This window comes from Schistocerca serialis, chromosome 6, assembly GCF_023864345.2.
Source record: "Schistocerca serialis cubense isolate TAMUIC-IGC-003099 chromosome 6, iqSchSeri2.2, whole genome shotgun sequence".
In the NCBI taxonomy this organism is placed as follows: Eukaryota; Metazoa; Arthropoda; class Insecta; order Orthoptera; family Acrididae; genus Schistocerca; species Schistocerca serialis.
Window position 1 is genome coordinate 621680362 of NC_064643.1, and position 15020 is coordinate 621695381.

At 38.7% G+C, this 15020-nt stretch overlaps 1 protein-coding gene across 2 annotated transcripts in view; it reads left to right on the top strand.

The window, feature by feature from the left end:
- Window positions 1–15020, top strand: part of LOC126484353 (actin-related protein 8) — a 168220-nt gene that overhangs the window by 62762 nt on the left and 90438 nt on the right. The gene's annotated exons all lie outside the window — the stretch shown is intronic.

Genomic DNA, 15020 nt, shown 5'->3' on the forward strand with positions numbered 1-15020 from the left:
AAAATAGATGGCGCATGAGCTCGCCCACACACACACACACACACACACACACACACACGACTGCAGTCTCTAGCAGCTGAAGCCATGAGTGTGGCTTCAGCTGCCAGAGACTGCAGTCATATGTGTGTGAGATGCATTTGTGTGTGTGTGTGTGTGTGTGTGTGTGTGTGTGTGTGTGTGTGTGTGTGTGTGTGTGTGTGTCGTCTATTTTTGACAAAGGCCATGTTGGCCAAAAGGTTATTTGTGACTTGTCATGCCTATGCATCTCTGCTTTATGATCAGTAGCAACTTTACTTTTCATAATAGTGTTACATTCCGTCCTGGATTTTCCATTGTTTGAGCTACACTATTCAGTACTTTAATTGTTTAGAAAACTGACCATTCGTAAAGAAAAATTATAAATGTGGCTAAGTGCAGGGCTGACATATGCAATGCAGTGCTTTATTATTCTACTAAATACTCCACCATGTACATGAGAATCTATAGTCTTTAGTAATTTAACTAGGGACTCAATCTCTCCCTTGTCATATCACAGAGGTGTATTTCAGGTAGCAGTCATAGAAAGTCATTTTGTAAGAAATTTGTGCTATTTCTTGTAGAAACTTAAGTTTTTACTAAATTTGCAAGATAAATTCAGAAAGTAGTTATTAAATAATTACTCACATCTGACTTATTAGTAAGAAAAATTCTGACTTTATTTCCTCAACCTTACATTGATGGCCAGAAACTTCCTTCACAACTGACAATATTATTTTAATTTTACCGTGAGAATTCAGTATTCTGTTTGTGTTTCATATGCCTTTTGCCTTTGTAATGCCATTTTAAGCACCTTACAGTATTGTTTGTAATGGTCTATTTGAAACTCAGTTGTGACTATTTCTAGGTCTGTTCAAAAAATTCTGGAACTTGGTCCACAAAATTTTTCTATGCTTACCTTTTACCTAATTTGCATGGTATCCTTTAAAATACTCTCCTTCACAATTGATATACCGCACCCAACGCCATTTCCACTTCCGAAAGCAGTCTTGGTATGCCTCTTGCTGGATTGTGCGAAGCGTCACCTGTGAATTTTCTTTTATCTTGTCTATCATTGCAAATATTTGTCCTTTCAGTGGGATTTTCATCTTTAGAAATAATAATAATAATAATAATAATAATAAACCTGAATGGGACAGGACTGGTGAGTACGGAGGATGAGGCAGCGCGGTGATTTCATTTTTTGTACAGTACTCGTGCACCAACAAGGGTAAATATGCAGGTGCTTTATCATGATGCAAGAGCCATGAATTGTCTCAGCGCATTTCGGACCGTTTCCTCCTCACATTTTCTTGCAGGCATCACACCAAATAGTACCGTTGATTAACATTTTGTCCCTGTGGCATGAATTCATGACGAACTAAACCTTCAAACTTGAAGAAAACTAAAAGCATGGCATGACATTTGTCCTGACCTGATGAGCTTTTTTTGGTCTTGGAGAATCTTTTCCGACCCATTGTGAAGACTGAACCTTGGTCTCATCACCACTTATGAGTTTCTTAAGAAACATCTCGTTCTCACTTGTGCAATCCGGAAGCTCTTCACAGATTGAGAAGCAAAGGTCTTTCTGGTCTTGACTCATGAGCCGTGGGACGAACTTGGCAGCAACAGGATGCATTCCAAGATGCTGTGTCAGGATTTTATGACATGATCCAACTGAAATGTTTCATCCATCTGCAATGTCTCAGACAGTCAGTATTCAATTGGCATGCACAATTTTGTTGACGTTTATGACTTGAGCATTGTCGGTAGAGGTCGAAGGGGGTCCTGAACAAGGGTCATCTGTAACTTCTGTCCAGCCATTTTTAAACCATGTAAACCATTCATAACACTGAGTATGGCTTGAGCACTCATCACTGTAGGCTTCCTGCATCTTTTGGTGTATGTCTATAAAGGTTTCCTTGAGTTTCACATAAAATTTGATGCAGACACATTGGTCCTCCAACTCTGCCATCTCGAAATTCGCAAACTGCGTGACACAATGTTCTACTCAGTGTAGCACTGAACAGTAACTAATAGATATACAACAGGGAAACTTCCTGCGAAATTACGAATGTGTGCTTTAAATATACTGTCACTCTTGTTCTTTAGTGAGGTTCAAAAAAAGTCTCTCTTGCCACTGTGTGAACATTTCTAGATAGTTTCTAATTATGTTTCTTAGGCAGGGGATGAGTTGGTTGTTGTTTGTAAGTGACTAGAAATTGATTGTTGTCAAGCAAATAGAACCTGCTGCAAATGGGTGCATTGAAAGAGCTATTGAGAGTCATATACCAGAGATACCAGTAGGAACTTCATGTACTCTTGTGGATACTGTCTCTTCTGCAGCAAATACAGGTCCATCATTACTTGTCCACTTGACTGTGAGTGGCACATCAATGGTAGCTCTAGGCATGCTATATGGAGGAGATAGGGACCAGCGAGAACTCAGAATGACACACCCATCCACCTAACAAACAACTTCAAGATGCTGTCTTCCACTGAAACTGAAACTGAGCCTGTGAGACTCACTTCACCTGTTAGGATACCTGATGTGTTTTGTATCTGTGGGAGGCTAATGCAAGTGAGTAGGGATCAGGTAATCATCAGCAGTTCAATGGCCCCCCTTTGGAAAATGGCAAGAAGAAATGGGAAGCAGCACAGGGTGCACTGGCTGTGTATATCTGGGGACCTCATTCAGCATGTTGAAGAGGCTCTGAGTCATACTTGGATCATTCCAGCGACTAGCAGAGAAGGTTAAGAATACCAGACTTGCTCATGGAGTTTCAATGAAGTTTATGATATGCAGCATTGTCCTCACAACAGATCATGACCTCCTTATTCCGAGTCAAATGGAAGACTTGAACCAGAGTCTCTGCTGGTTTTGTGACAAGCTGGGCTGTGACTTACTAGACTTGCACCAAAGGGTACAGAACAGTAGGGTCCCCTTAAATAGGTCAGGTGTGTTCTACACATCAGAGGTAGCTACCCAGGTAGCTGATGGTGTGTAGGGTGCACACAAGGCTCTGTAGAGAAAAACAGCACAGGTGGTCACAGGTTTGTTTGATCCATGGTAGAGTGTCACAGAGATGTTAAAAGAACTGAACTGGCAGACACTGGAAAATAGAAGTAAACTTTGTTGAAAGAACTGAACTGGCAGACACTTGAAGACAGGTGTAAACTATTCAGAGAAAGCCCACTTACAAAGTTTCAAGAAATAGCTTTAAATGATGAGTCTAAGAATACAACACAACTCCATATATATTGCTCCCATAGAGATCTTGAAGACAGGATTAGATTAATTACAGCACATACACACATTTAAACAGTCATTCTTCTGAGGCTCTATACAAGTATGGAATGGGGAAAAAAGCCCTAATAACTGATACAATGAGATTACCCTCTTCCATGCACTTCACAGTGATTTGCAGAGTATAGATGTGAACATAGATGTAGATCAAGGTCTGAAAGGCCATTCACCCATTTACTAACGGAATGCCGCTCTAGTAATGAAGAAAGAACCAAAATGTTGTCTGTAGTATGCTGATACTCCCCTGCACTCTAGTTTGAATGAATGTAGTCTGCATCAGGTGATATGAATTTCAATCTTTCAACATTCTTTCCCTTGCACAATTACTTAGAAAATTAATATTAAAGTCACCATTTACAGCTAACTTTTGGTGTTTAAATTGAACTTCACTAAATTCAACTACTCCTGTGCAACATACAGTAACCTGTTCAGTGTAGTGCTTTGATACATCAGTAGATTCAAATGGATACCATTTTTCAGATAAATGGCTGCTCCCCCACTTTGCAATGATCTCCTTGAAACAAGCCAGCTGGTCGGTTTCCATAAAGATATTGGGTGACCCCACTACAATTCCAATGATATTTTTTCTGAATTGTATTTATTATTATTATTATTATTATTATTATTGTTATTATTGTTAAATATGCAGTCCTGTTAAAGTGCATTACTATTTGATAGTCAGCCGCTCATGGCCTCGCGGTAGCGTTCTCGCTTCCCCAAGCACAGGGTCCCGGGTTCGATTCCCGGCAGGTTCAGGGATTTTCACCTGACCCCCAAGATGATGGGGTGTTGTTGTGTCATCTTCACCATCATTCATTCCCATTACGGTCGGAGGAAGGCAGTGGCAAACTACCTCCATTAGGACCTTGCCTATCACGGTGGTGCGGGTCTCCTGCATTATTCCCCTATGCTCTGTCAAGAAGCATGGGACTTCATTTCCATTTCCACTATTTGATATACAGCTTTATGACAAACAATGCTATTTACCATGTAGTTTTCAGTCCCTGAATGTAGATTAATTTGTACAGAGAGTGGCTGATAAACCATGTTTTTTAATTTATTTTGAATTTGTGAGGATTTCCAATTTCTTACTTTATATTACATGGGAGCTTGTTGAATACCTTCTCACCAGAGTGAATAACTACTTTCTGTGCACTATACAAAATGCAAAGTATACGTTATTTTTGTCTTGTATTGTAACTGCTTAAATCACAATTCAGTTGAAACTGTATTACACAATATTCTCACTTCTGCTGAATAAACGCTTTATTTACATTAAGTGCACTGTCCCAGAAGGTAATTTGGGAAGACAAGAGGGAGTGAAAATATGCAAAATAAGCTAACACTCTTGTCATTAGGTCAACACAGTGGGAGACGTTTCTAGGGGCCTAATGACACTAAACTGAGTTAATTTATCTATGTGATGACCCCATTATTCAACTGGACCCCAATAAATTTCAGACAATATGTTTCATTTAGTTTATGACCATTAATGTCTACTTCTGGTGCTAACAGTGAGTTATTGCTGGTGTCAAACTTCATATTATGAGTCTTCATGAGATTAAACAGTTAGCTGTGAACAACTTGCAGGTGTCTTGAGGAGTCATTTGAGTTGTTTCTGCTAAGGTTGAATTTGAATCCTTAATTACTAAACTTGTGTTGCCAGCAAACATTATGGTTTTTGAACTGCCTTTAAAAGTAATTGAAAGATCATTTATGTAGGTTGTAAATGACATTGGGCCCAGTACTGATCCCCATGCCACTCTATATGATATGTTCCCCTATTCTGAGGTTATTATTGTGCCTGTGACATAGTTTGTTAATGAGGCCTACTGCTTTCTGTTATGAAAGTAAGACTCCTTCCATGGTTAGACACTGGACTCGCATTCGGGAGGACGACGGTTCAATCCCGCGTCCGGCCATCCTGATTTAGGTTTTCCGTGATTTCCCTAAATCGCTCCAGGCAAATGCCGGGATGGTTCCTCTGAAAGGGCACGGCCGACTTCCTTCCCCATCCTTCCCTAATCCGATGAGACCGATGACCACGCTGTCTGGTCTCCTTCCCCAAAAAACCAACCAACTCCTTCCATGCAATACAGATGCTATTAATGCAATAACACTTTACTTTGTCACATAAAATTTTGTGATGCATATGATCAAAGGCTTCTGCAAGGAAGTAGTAATTGAATTTGGTGAACAATGATGTTAAAGTGTCACCAGTTCTGCCAAAGGACTCAGGGGCTAAGTTTCTTTTGGGTCTCTGTTTTTGCTTGTTTCTTGTTCCTTGATTTTCCAAAATGTTTTTGCCTCAGTCTTGGTGTGTGATGTTTTTGAGCATAGTACATTAGTTTTGCTTTTTTTTTTAGTGACAGACTGGAGGATTTTTCAATACCGATGGTAATGGAGTTTCATATCTGGACTGCAGCTTGTACTCTGAATGGAGTAGAGCTCTTTCTTCCTAGAACAAGGTAGTTTAATCTCAGAAATTATTCACTACTTTTCTCACTATTCTTCAGTTTCATCGTATTTGATTTAGAGGAAAACAAGACTCAATGAGCTGTAAGGGTATTTTTAAGAATAAATTAAATTTTGTGTCATTATTGTCTGATATATAAATTTCTCCCCAGTGTCCTTCCTGTAATTTATCTCTAAATACTGTGATCAAGGCATTGTTTGTGATTCTGAAATCCAGTAGATTTCTTCCATTATCTGTACCTAACTTACAGTAATATTACCAGATGGTAGGTCTCCCCTGACCTGGTGTTTTGGGTGACTTTTCTGAATTGTACCTCTTTCCCTAAGTGTCTCCAGTTCTTTTCCTTCTCTCCTCTTCCTTCTCCTTCAGCTCTTCTGCCAGAAGAAGCAGCCACTGGCACTGAAAGCTTGTAAAAGTTAAACCTTTTTCTGTGTGTAATCTCCCGCCACCGCTTGGTGAGTAGAATTTTTATCTATCCACTTACATTACACTGTCAGTAATTGATAATTTTCATTAGTATATTTTTCTTGTAAACATTCGATCATTATGGTCTGATAAACTGTTGGTTATTAGTTTTGTAGCTAAATATTGCAAGTTATTGGCTCTAAACATGAGTTGTCAATAACAGTTGCATTATGTCCCTTCAGTCCTAGTAGGGAATCTCATTGTGGAAAATAATCCACAACTGGACATAAACAATCCTAAATCTTAAGTGTCATCAGTTACTATTATGTGACAGAAAATTAACATTAAAGTTTCCACAAACACTGGTTTTCCAGTTAATCATGCATAACTTAGTTAAAAGTGTTTCTAGTTGCTTTATGAAGTGTAATATAGTTCCTGCTGGTATTCTGTGCACAGTCAGTACTACAAGTTTGTATGCTGCCTGATCAACTATTGTGGCACAGCCACTCCACCTTTCTTCTTATTGGTTCTATCGTAATGTGATATTAACTCGTTTCCATCAAAATGAATCTATTCACTTTCAATAATTTCCATGTGAAAATGTATAACAAGTTTGCTGAAATTCTGTCTACCCTTTTGTTTTCCTGCATTATTATTAGAAGTTCATCTTTTCTATTTATGACTCTTCTGGTGTTTTCATGGAAGACACTAAATGGATTTTCTTAAATATTCTTGTCTTTGTCCAAGCTGCAGTATTTGGTTGTACTAATAGTGTTTCCTCTACAGCTCTGTCTTTTGGGTGAGTTTACCACAAAAAAAGCTTAGAGAACACATCGGAAATCGTTGGAAGGGGAAGGATAGTCATTTGGAAAGATAAGCAATATATTTAGCAGTTGAAACTATAACAACAAGCTTCACCTTTGTGTCAGCTACAAATTTCTGTACAGTATTTCCAATTAGCATCATCCGTCCTACAAATTTACTTCAAACTTTGTAATTTTATGGCTTCCTATACTGTATGATTTCTTGAATATACATCTCCATTAGTAACAGTATGTGTGTCTCATATGCAGCTCTAAATCTTTTGAGTAGTTTTTCTTTTATGTTTTTCCAAGTCTCATTTTGGTTTATGTTCCGTTTTCCACTTAATTATTTTTGCCATTGCACATTTCATTTTCACATTTTATAAAATTGCCTTTGCACACTGCCCTGCATCATTTAAAGCGATTCTCCCTCCTTTGTTTTTAGCCTCTTCAGTGTCTGTCAAATCTATTGCAGTACACAGTCTCTTTGGGCTAGGATGACAGTCTTCTTCCAGACTCTTACTTGTGCAACCCGTAATCGGTTGAACCACAAATCCATGAACTGTCAGAGTTATTTCCTATTTCTTCTAATATATCCACAGTTACTGTTGAAAGATCAACACAACTGGAATGATTTTCCAAGAAATTAACCACCAAATGACACTTAAGATATGCCTTCAGAAGAATTAGGTGATGCTGGTTGCATATCACATTCTTCATACTTCATACTTGCAAGATTGAGAAAGTTACTATGAAACTATGGAACCTGAGCAAAGACAGATTCTGTTAGCAGGCATATATGAAGGAAATACAATGTATATAAATTGCGTCTTATCTCAAAAATTAACACTTTCAGATGCTACAAAATGAACTTGTATCTATTGTTGTTTATATATACATCCACTTCCACTCTCTGTAAAACACTGTGAAACACACGGCAGAGGGTTGTTCCAGGTATTATGGTTTCTTTACATTCCATTTGCACATGGAGTGTGGGAAGAATGACTTCTTAAATGCCAAATGCCTCTGTGAGTATGGCAAATGGTCTAATCTGGGTTTATTGTCTCTACAGGATCACTTTTGAAAAATGTGTGCAGTGTGTCTTAGCAGCTAAAACTTTGATACTGCGTTCCTTCGATTATATTCCTCACATGGAAAAAAAAATGCAGGGCAGCTTTTGATGTGTCAGATTGGACTATCCCCTTGTTATTCTATGGTGTTTGTAACAGTTGTAGCAGAAACAACTGCCTCTTCAACACTTACCATATGCTGAGGTTATGCTGGTGTCAGAACAAGATTCGTGATACTGGGTAGTTTGAATAACGTAATTTTGAGACAAAGGCCTATTATTCCTTGCCTCTATGGCAGACATATTATTCTGCAATGCTGTTAAGTGACAGGCACATAATGTAAGCTAAATGATATATGCAATGCTACATGCCACTCAGAAAATGTTTGGATGGTTGTTCCATTGACTTTGAGACATGGGGTCATTTGAAATGAGATTTGAGTATCATGATACATTTCCCATGGTTTTCGTGTTGCATCTGATGGACTGAGTTTCATAATGAATAGATCACACTGGAAAAAAGTATCAAGAATTGCAACTACCATGGGCATCAACAATGTTGTTTTGTAGTTCTTTCTTTTTTTGACCCATATCAGGTACAACATATACTAGCTCTCAGGCCATAAGACAACATGCTACATTACAGTTTTATCATTGATTTCTAGAGATGCACAGTTTAAGCTTACTTGCATTTTATTTACTTGTGATGTGGGATTTTTACAGATTGGAATAATAAATTGCCACAATAACCAACTCTTGTCAGATGAAAATCCTCTAGTGATAATGGAAGCATGTCATTATTTTTTCCTTGGTGTCACTGTATATATTTGAAATGTAGTTGGCAGATTCATAATGCTGTAATCCACTGGACACATTATCAGATGCTGTTTTTCAGCAGTTTCTGTGAAACAGATTACCTATGCTATTAAAGAAGATTACTCTTACAGAAAGATAGTGTATGTAGATCACACACAATATGTGGCACAGTCTGAATTTGTATTATAGTATGTAATCCAAAAGGTCTAGTGAGTAATGGATCAGTTGGGGAAGCGTTGTGTCTCTGTTCACCTGGATTCTATGGATACCTGACTATCTGGCTATTTAAGGTATCGTTTTTGCCACACACATTGACTGTGTACAGACATTAGTGAAGTATGTATCACCTGAATTAATGTGACCAATTTTGAAGACAGTTCAGTGAGTTTGCATGTGTGCATTATTTTTTGAGAAGGTGCCATACCATACCATATAACCCTTAAAAAGGCTCAGTGCCACATGTCTTTAACAAGCTCAAATGTATCCCATCTCCACAGCTAGTTGAAATTAGAAAGAACCTCTGCAACATGGTAATCTTTTTGAATAGTCCTCTGATATTCAGTCGGATGGTGTCGTTCAAAGGTGCAATATTTTGGCAAGCCAACTTCTTGCCATCTTCATGATGACTGGGTGATGTATGCTAGGTGCCACTTTTATACCCTCTCTCATTCACCCACCCCTCCTGTCACCTCCAGCAGGCACGACCGGATGTGGACATGGTGTGATGAGGGGGAAGCATGGCGTCGACTCTTGATCCACAGCTGATCTGGCTGCAGCCGGCGGATCTCTGTTGGCGTGGCAACAGCTCTTCTCTGCACTGTTCAGTTGTTGTGATGGAAGCAGACCTCCTAGTAGACTACTGCTGTGCTTTTGTCGCGCTCAACGCTAGTTCCCAGGGCTTGCTTAATTGAAAACATCTGTCCTTATTTATTAATCCGTCATGCAGTCAGATCTCTACAGCCTGTTTGTGAATACAATCCTAGAAGTTGTTGGATTGTTGCAACAATTTGGGCTTGTCATTATTCATGGTATTTCTGTGGGAGATGCAGCGCTCTGCCACAGTGGATTTTGTCAGCTGAAAGTTTCCTACATGGTGTTTGTGCGCATTGCGTCTCTTTTGTACTGTCTGAATAGTCTGGCCTACGTACATTTTCTCACACTGACAAAGGATGTGATAGACTTCCAGTTTCTCAAGTCCTATATCATCCTTGACTGATCCCAATAAGGTTTTTGTCTTGGCTGGTGGGCAGAACACACACTTGACATTGTGTTTAAGGCATATTCTTCTGATTTTTGCTGAGGTTTTCCTGCCATGTGGAGTAATTGGTGTCAATTTTAGGGCACATTGTATCTGGTGATTACTGTAACCATTCATGCAAAACATGCCCTGTAAATGCTGCAATTCATCTGCTAGACTGTCACAGTCCAAGATTTTGAGGGCTCTTTGCACTAGTGTGCATAGGAAACTTTCTATTTGTGAAAGAGCATGGCAGTTGGATGCATACGAGTAAAAATCTCTGTGTGTAGATTTATGGTAGATGCTGTTTCCTACAAAGCTGACTGGTCTTCATTTCACGTCCAGAAATGGAAGTTGATGATAGGTTTCCTCTATCTCCATCGTGAAATTGATGTTTTGGTGCAGCGAATTACGGTGTTGCAGACAGTCTTGTTGGTGACATTGTCAGTGTGGCCAGATTATGAACATGTCTTCTACACATCAATAAAAGCACAAGAACTTGTTGACTGCTGACTCCAGAGCTTGTTCTTCAAATGCCTCCATAAACATATTGGCCACCACTGGTGATAGTGGTGGGCAGCCCATTGCTATTCTCTCTGTTTGTTCGTAGTAATTTACATTGAACAGCAAGTAGTTTGACACAACTATAAATTCGAACAGCTTTGTTAGCGCTGTCCCAAACGTTTCTCCTATGAGACTTAGGGAGTCTCTTAGAGCACCCATGTGAAGAGAGATATCACGTCGAAGCTCACCACGAGGTCTTCTCGGCCCAATTGGAAGTTTTGGAGCTTCTGAATGAAATGTGCTGAATTTCGTATGTGGTGCTGGCATTTGCTCACAGAGGGGCTGAGCATCACTGTCAGGTGTTTTGCTAATTCATATGTTGGTGTGCCAATGTTGCTAACGTTTGGATGAAGAGGCATTTCTTGTGTGTGTACTTTAGGTAGTCCATAAAGTCCAGGTGACACAGCTTCTGGACAAAATTTCTTCTTTATCTTCTTGTCTGGGAATGTGTGTTGGAGAAGCTCAATGGTCTTCCTCTTCACTGAGTTGGTAAGGTTATCTTCAGCTCTCCTGTATGTGTCATCCTCTATTAGGTCGTATGACTTTTGTTTGTAAATGTGACGTGGTACCAGAACCATACAATTCCCTCTGTCTTTTAAGAGGATGACACTCAGAATCTTCTCATAGATGCTTAAGTGCTTTTCTCTCTCCTGTGGAGATTTTTGGCCTTGGTGGAACTGCCCTGGTAAGTGTACAGCATGTTTCACATCATATTTCATCTGCAGCGTCCTGTGGGAGTGCAAGAGCAACCTGTTCCACAGAACTGATTAATTCTGCTGTTGGTATAGTTGTTATTGTTGGTGCAAAATTCAGCCCTTTCCTAGTACAGACAAAGTAACATCATCAGTTACTTTCTCTGTACAGTTAAAGACAATTCTCTGAGGTTCTTCTCCCAGTCCTATCTAAAATATTTTAAAAATTTGCTGTTCCACAAATCCAAAACTTCATTACAAAATATTCTATTATTCTAAACAATCAGTTTGGTTTTCAGCAGGGGAAAAACACCATAGATGTAGTAAACAGCTTCATTGAGAAAATAAGTACATCATTAGACAAGAGAAATAAGGTGTCAGGAATTTTCTGTGACCTCACAAAGATGTTTGATTCTGTAAACCATGCATTGCTTGTTTACAAACTTGAATAGTGTGGCATTAGCGACAGTACCCTACAATGGCTTAAATCCTTCTTATCCAAGAGAAAGCAAAGAGTTAGCATTTCTTCAAATGGCGCATATTATTTTTCTGACGAAAAAAAATATCTCAGGGTGTTCCACAAGGCCCCGTATTGGGACCAGTCCTATCTCTCTTCTATGTTAATGACTTACCATTAAATATCAGCTCCCCATCAGTTCTGTTCACAGGTGATACTCCTGTCTTATTTGAACATCAGGATTTGGAAAAAAATCCCAAATCTGTGATCAGTACCCGCAGTACCTTACAAACTTGGTTTCAGCTAAATGGATTGAATCTAAACATATCTAAGACTCACGTGATGCAGTTCAAAACCAAACAGTCGCAATGTGAGGAGATTAAAATTGTTCACAACAATCAAGATATAGAAGAAGTTGACTCAGTCAGATTCTTAGGTTTAAATGTAGATAAAAATTTGAGCTGGCCGGCACACATTGAATATCTGGAAAAGAAACTGAGCAGCTTTGCATTTGCAATGCAAATATTATCAACTGCAAGGTATTGTTTTTTGGAGTAACTCGACTAACATAGTGTGGGTACTAAAAATACAGAAAAAAATCATTCGAAATATGTGCACTGTAAATCAAAAAGATCCATGTTGACCATTATTTAGAAAACTTAAAATGATAACTCTGCTGTCCTTATACATGTATGAGATTATTATATTTTTGTACACCAGACATGAATTATTCGAGGGAAACCATTTTGTCCATTTACATGATATTAGAAACAAAGAAAATTTTATGCTCCTCACCCACCCAGAGACCTCAATACATGGGAATCAAAATTTGTAATAAATTAAAAGGGAAAAAGTTGATGCAAATGAATTTAGTTCACTTATAAGAAAGCAATATGAGGTACTGACACTGAAGTGTTACTACTCAGTGGATTAACTCATGCGGGACAAACTCGAATTTGAGCTGGTTACAATGTGTTACACCTTCCAAGAAATATCCTTATAGTGTTATTATTTATTATAGTGCTATTATTTACTTAATGAAAAAATCATTGTAACTGTTTTATAAATTTTTGACATGTCTCCTGTATGCAAACCAAATGGATTGCAAATGTATGTCATGAGATGAATAAAACACAATTCACAATTCTTGCAGTGATTTAGCCGCAAGGCATTCAGTTTGTCTGCAGGCGGCTGATTGTCATGCTTTTTTGACTTGAGACCAGCTAACTGCATCTATCCACTCCCACGAGTCAGATGTGTACATCAATGCCAACTGCAGGTGGAGTGGAAAGAGTTCTCTTGAGGTTTCATCGAGCCTGTATCAAGTGTTCCTGATCCTCTCTCTGACTAGGGCCAGGCTGAGTTCTGGTTGGTAGATGGAGTTCTGGGCGGATGAATGACCTTCTCAAAAGATGGTATTCTTGGGAGCTCAGTAGACACACAATTGCGGCGAAGAGGTGCTCCTCCCTGTTATGAAGCTTGTCGAGCTTCTTAATTTTGCTGGGCAACTCCTCCCCGTAGAGATACTTGATATGTGATTTTAGGTTTTCCTGGCATAGGAAAATCTTGAATAATTCTCTGGTACACCCGAGAACCAGTCAATATTTTCCAGTGCCAGGTAAACTTAAAATTGTTGTCATTGAACAGACGGAGGAACCAACAGAGTAGTACTCAAGAATTTCATAGTCCTTAACATCAAATCAAATTATATCTAGGCAATGTTCACATGATGGAAATCTGCTGTACATTTTTGAATCACGCATTCAGACATGTAATATTCAACCTGCAATCAATCACATGAACATGCGTTAACACAAAATGTTTCTAGATGCAGACAAACCTGTGTTGATGGGCAGCTAGAAAGGTAGGTGGTGCCCGTATGCTGTTCAGTTGACTGCATGTTCCGTTGTGAGTAGATGTATCTTCTGTTATTTTTGTTTGTTTGACATTGTGAAAAACGAATGAAACCAAAGGTGAGAATATTGGCATTGAGTTACTAACTGGCAAAACAGAGAAAAGGCCAGCAATTTGGAGTATAGGATTGGAATTTTGTAAAAATAAAATTTTGAGACAACAAGCTTGGAAAGAATTGGTTTTGATCTTCTGTGAGGGAAATGACTTACGGAAAAAAAGAAGAATATAGGTTGTAGAAACTTCTCATGAAATTTCAATCACCAACTTTCTCCTCTGAATGAAAAAATATTTTGTTGACACCGATCTACATAGGGAGAAATGATCACCATAATAAAATAATGGAAATTAAAGCTCACACTGAAAGATAGGTGTTCGTTTTTTCCATGTGCTGTACAAGATTAGAATAATAGAGAATTATTGTGAAGGTGGTTCATTGAATCCTCTGCCAGGCACTTAAATGTGATTTGAGGAGTATCCATGTAGACGTAGATGCAGATAGGTAAGAAAAACTTTGCTGTTGTCAAGTACACTTGTGTGCATGTCATACGATCTGCATGTTCAAGTTTACCTTCATTAACAAAGAAGTAGGTAAATTTAGCCTGGGCATTATCCCATGATTGAAGTGGGTCATCCATTGTGAGTAGCAGTTACATTTGTGAGATTTCCCTCTAAGATGTCTTTGTGTTTCACTCCAACTCTCATTGGAACATAGTTGTGAAGAATTGTAATTGCTTTTACAATGTGTTCTACACAATCCATACTGACATCTAACAGGCGATGTAGTATTCTTCACTTACTACACATTATACCAACGTACCTACGTGCTAAAGTTAGCCAATGGTTAACTATCTTTTTTTCATGAATCAGCAGCTTTCCATTGTTCAGTGTCATTAAATTTTCCATCAGTCCAAATGCTTCATCACCTATGATCATGTAAGAAAGCGTCATCTTGTTTTTCTGATAAAGGTCTTGGTTTTGGTATATCCAAAGATTTTTCTGTGTTGATAGAACATGGAATCCCTGAAAATTCCTGATTCACTCTCTTTCCCATAAGCACCTATGTTTACCCACATAGTCAGAATCACAAAGTACGTTCTACGCGTAGACATGTTTGAAGTACCAGGTAGATGGACTGGTGGCGTGCGTAAACACTTTCAGAGCACACAGGGACAGGTACAAAGGCATGCGTGGTAACACGTCCAGAGCAGTTAAAGGGTTAAAAGATTAGAAAGGAGTCTAGAACAGAGACATTTTGAATTCACCGA